We start from the raw sequence: 5286 nt of genomic DNA, 5'->3' as shown, positions 1-5286 counted from the left end.
AGCATGGACGGATGATATGGATGCAGTATTGGGAAAGATCTCTGAGGAGTTGCTCAAGAACTCACCAATACATGAGCTGAAGCTGGCATCAGCCTTTCTGGGGGAAGCATCCCTGGATATTATCCGCCTTGTGGCACGTGTCATGCTTTCCTCGGTAACGGCAAAACGCACCTTGTGGTTGCGCCCGTGGGTTGCGGATCCTGCCTCTAAACAGGCATGGTGTAAAATTCCCTTTGAGGGTTCCTCCCTCTTTGGGAATAAACTGGATTCTGCCATTAACCGTGCTACAGGGGGTAAATCAGGGTTCTTACCCCAGGATCGCCGCCTTTTTGGTCAGAGGAAAACTTATCCCAAACAAGATCAGGAGCGTGCGAGGGATGCATGTCGCTACAGACCTGGCCCTGATTTCAGAAAAAACTGGAGGAGAAATCAACCTTCAGGGCAGAAGTCCTCAAAGTCAGCCTCTTCTGGGGGACGTGAGGCTGCAAAGTCCTTTTCATATAGAGCCTGTCCAGACGGAGCGAGTCGGGGCTCGTTTACTCTGTTTCCAGCATGTCTGGGCAGCCTCGATTCGGGATTTCTGGACCGTCAAAACGGTCTCTTCGGGTCATACCTGGGTGTTCAGCAGCCCACCCATACACCGGTTTGTTCCTACAACTCTTCCTCACATAGAAGAGAAGAAACAAGTTCTTCTGTCATATACGGACTCACTAGTAGCCCAAGGGGCCGCCATTCAAGTACCAACAGAAGAGAGATTCCTAGGGGTGTACTCCCCCCTTTTCATGGTCCTCAAAAAGAATGGGTCCTGGAGGCCGGTAATGGACCTGACTTATCTGAACTCCTTCATCAAGAAGGAAAAATTCAAGATGGAGACTCTGCTAACAATACGCCAGACGATACAACCGGGAGATTGGCTTGTCTCCATAGACCTGAAAGATGCCTACTTTCACGTGCCGATTGCACAGGAATTTCAGATGTATCTCCAATTCTCAGTAGATCAGAGGCATCTCCAATTCACATGTCTCCCATTCGGGCTTACAACATCGCCTCAAGTGTTTTCGAAGCTCTTATTGACTGTGGTAGCATTAATCAGGGTCAAAGGTATCCGATTACACCATTACTTGGACGACCTACTTATGATTTCACAAGTCAGGGGTCAGCTGCTGGCACATCGAGATCAGGTCATCTCTACCCTAACAGAGTTTGGTTGGCTGTTGAACAAGGAGAAGAGTCACCTAGATCCAACGCAGTCTCTAATATTCCTTGGAGCCCAATTCAACACCATGGAGAGTACCATCTCTCTGCCTCTGGAGAAAATTCCGGTGATTCGGGAAAGAATTCGTCTGGCATTATCATCACCTCTTCTCAGAGCCTCGCAATGTCTAAAGATAATAGGCACCATGGTGGCCACAGCCCCCATGGTGAAGTGGGCACAATGGAGGATGCGGCCCTTTCAGAAGGGGTTTCTCCAACAGTGGGATCCAGGGTCTCGAGACCAGCTGGTACGAGTACCCACTTCCATGCGGGAGAGCCTCCCCTGGTGGCTGCAACGGGGGAATCTTCTCAATTGCCATTCCATAGCGCCTGTCTCCTGGATCACGGTGACTACGGATGCAAGCAACAGAGGTTGGGGCGCCCTCTGTCTGACAGGGGTAGCCCAAGGCAGATGGGACTTCCCATCCCAAGGGATAGTGTCAGAGAGCGTACCTCAGGCGGGCAGGGTGCTCGCGGCGGTGTGCGGCAGGGCGCGTCGGCGCGCGTTGGCGCGCGCGTTCCTGTGGACCCCGCTGTGCGCGTTCCTCGCGGTGCTGGTGTGTGTGTCCGGGGTCGTCCTGTTGTGCACGCCGGCGTGCGGGGGCGCGCGCGCGGGCATTGGTGGGTGCGCGCGCCTGTGTGTGCTGGTGCGCGCGCGTGCACGTCGTTTGGCGCCAAAAGATGCATTTAAGCTGGCGTGCCTCTGTGATCAGTGCTGCCTGATCAACAGCTTGTCGTCCTAGTGCCTGACCCTGTATCTGAACTGTTCCTGATTACCTGTCGACCCGGCCTTGTCTCCTGGACCTCCCCTTGAACTCTGCCTGTACCTGACTTCTGCTTGTTTGACCATCCGTTTGCCTGCTCCACTGTACCTTTGCCGTCTGTCTGTTACCGAACCCGGCCTGCCTCCTGACCATCCGTTTGCCTGTTCCATTGGACTCCAGCTGCCTGTCTGTTGTCTACCCAGCCTGCTTCCTGACAAACCTGCTCAGTCTTGTTGCCTGTGCTCCAGCCAGCTTCAGCCTTCTCACCTGTTAACCCTGCAGTATCTGGACTGTGCATACAGACTCTCATACCACTCCGTACTCTCGTGCCTCCTGTTTGCTCTACCAGGGGCCGCGAGTCGGACGTGTAAGGGAGCCTACCTTCTGCCCGAGCGGACTCGCCGGTCTGGTAAGTAGTAGCCTGACAGATAGTCTCGAATATCCTGGAGCTTCGAGCTGCCTTCCGTGCACTTCAAGCCTTTTCCCACCAGACATCAGGGGCCTCAGTCCTCCTGAGACTGGACAATACGACTGCAGTGTCTTACATCAAGAGGCAGGGGGGCACCCACAGTCTCTCTTTACTGAAAGAAGTAAGTCCGATCATGTCCTGGGCCCAGGCGAATTTGACAAATTTATCAGCTGTTTATCTCCCCGGAATTCAGAATGTCCAGGCGGACTTCCTTTCGAGGGTCACCCTGGACAACAACGAATGGTCTCTCCACACCGAAGTGTTCAACTGGGTCTTGTCTCTGGGAGCGATGCCGGAAGTAGATCTGTTTGCATCCCCTTGCAACTTCAAACTGCAGAAATATTACACGAGGTGTTGCTGTCCCCAAGCCTTCGGAGTGGATGCCCTGCCTACGCCTTTCCCCCGGTACCAGTCATCCTTCGGTTTCTATCAAGGCTCAGGTGGGAAGAAGTCGAGGTAGTGGCGATTGTTCCTTTCTGGCCCAACAGGCCATGGTTTCCTCTCCTGGTTCAGCTCAGTTACCGGGATCCGGTCCCTCTCCCGGCCAGACCAGATCTCCTGTCGCAAGGAACATCTCTTCACCCATGCCCATCTCATCTCCATCTGATGGCTTGGTGGTTGAGAGGGGAAGACTGGAAGCACTAGGATGTCCAAGTTCAGCGATTGCTACATTGTTGAATGCCAGAAGAGCGGGCACCAACAAAGTCTATCAAAGAATTTGGTCAAAATTTGCGGACTATGTGGCCTCCACTAATGGCTCTTGTATTGACCCAAAGATACAGGATATTCTGGGTTTTCTGCAGACAGGCCTGGATCTGTCTTTGTCGGTTAGCTCCCTACGAGTCCAAGTTTCTGCAATCTCCGCCTTCACAGGTGTATCATGGGCCAGGCACCCCCTTACGAGACAGTTCTTCAGGGGAGCAATAAGACTTAGACCTCAAAGGAGACCAAGATTTTCTAAATGGGATCTTCCTCTTGTCCTGGACTTCTTTGCAGGAAGAGAAATATGTCATGTGGACCAGTCATCTGTTAAGGAACTTTCCCTCAAAGTAGTCTTTTTAGTAGCCATAACATCCGCTAAGAGGGTTTCCGAAATCGGTTCCTTAGGATTCAAAGAACCATTCCTTGCGTTCTTCCCTGATCGAGTGGTCCTGATTCCTATGTTAGGTTCAAATCCCAAAGTAACAACTGTTTTCCATGAAAATCAGGAAATTGTTCTTCCCACGTTCAAGTCTTCTGAGGGCTCTAATATTCATCCTCTAGATGTCGGAGAATTTCTAAAGCAATACTTGGAAGCCACAGCTTCTTTTCGCCAATCTGATCACTTGTTTGTCCTCTTCCACGGTAAAAACAAGGGGAAGCGTACTTCCTCTAGAACCATTGCAGCATGGATTGTTCAGGCCATTCAGTGGGCTTACAAGTCTAATGGGGCGTACACACGGTCGGACTTTTCGTCTACAAAAGTCCAACGGACGCCGACGGACTAAAGCTGGCTGGTAATCCGATCGTGTGTGGGCTTCCCCGGACTTTCAGCTGACTTTTTCAGCCTCAAATCCGACGGACTTTAGATTTGAAACATGCTTCAAATCTTTACGTCGTAACTACGACGGACCCCGAAATCCGCTCGTCTGTGTGCTAGTCCGACGGACAAAAACCCACGGTAGGGCAGCTATTGGCTACTGGCTATCAACTTCCTTATTTTAGTCCGGTGTACGTCATCATGTACGAATCCGTCGGACTTTTGTGTGGTCGTGTGTAGGCAAGTCCGTTCGTTAGAAAGTCTGCCGCAAGTCCGCCGAAAGTCCGCCGGAAGTCTGTCGGACAGGCTGTCGGACTTTTGTAGACGAAAAGTCCGACCGTGTGTACGCCCCATAAGGGTTTGGCTCCTCCGGAGGCAGTGACCGTTCATTCTACCAGGAGTGTTTCTACATCGTGGGCAGCATCCCGGCATGTATCTCCGGAAGTGATCTGTAAAGCGGCCTCATGGTCATCAATTAATACCTTTATGACACACTATTGTGTAGAACCTGCTTCCTTGTCTTCGGTTAATTTTGGTTTGCACGTATTATCTGTTGATGGTGCCAATTAAACCTTTTTTTCTTTAACCAGCAATTGCCCACCCGGGTGTGTATAGCTAGTTATTTCCCATACGTAGGCTGCCATGGAGTCTGTCAGGAAAATGGAAAATTTATATCAAATACTTACCGTAATTTTCCTTTCCTGATGGACTCCATGGCAGCAGGAGTTCCCTCCCATTTGCTGGAGTAGGCTAAGTTACAGAACATGGTCTCTGTCTAGTTGCAAAGATTTATGGGAGTGGGGTCCTATGAGAGGAGGGATTAACCCATACGTAGGCTGCCATGGAGTCCATCAGAAAAGGAAAATTACGGTAAGTATTTGATATAAATTTTCCGTTTTCGGTGACAGCTGCAAATCCAAAATATTGTGTTCCCACAACTGAAAAGTGAAAAAGATACTATGTGTTGGTTGGGCTTATCAAAATAAAAACCCAATCCTGCATTAGTGACATCAATACACAATCCTTCAGAGTGTAACAAAACAAACATATAGTTTGTAGTAAATTTTCTTAAAAATGGTGCTCCCTAAATATGGTCCTCTGTAACCTTCACCCTACGTGGGTTCAAAATAGCATGCATGTGCATCAATCCCCGACACTAATTCACCAGTGTTAATTTTGGCAGCAAATTTCGATTTAGTCTTATGCCCTGTATACACGGTCGGACATTGATCGGACATTCCGACACACGGTCACACAAAGTTGTCGGAAAATCCGATCGT

This window comes from Aquarana catesbeiana, unplaced genomic scaffold (genome assembly GCF_042186555.1).
Source record: "Aquarana catesbeiana isolate 2022-GZ unplaced genomic scaffold, ASM4218655v1 unanchor218, whole genome shotgun sequence".
Classification (NCBI taxonomy): Eukaryota; Metazoa; Chordata; class Amphibia; order Anura; family Ranidae; genus Aquarana; species Aquarana catesbeiana.
Note: the sequence above shows the minus strand (reverse complement) of the source record.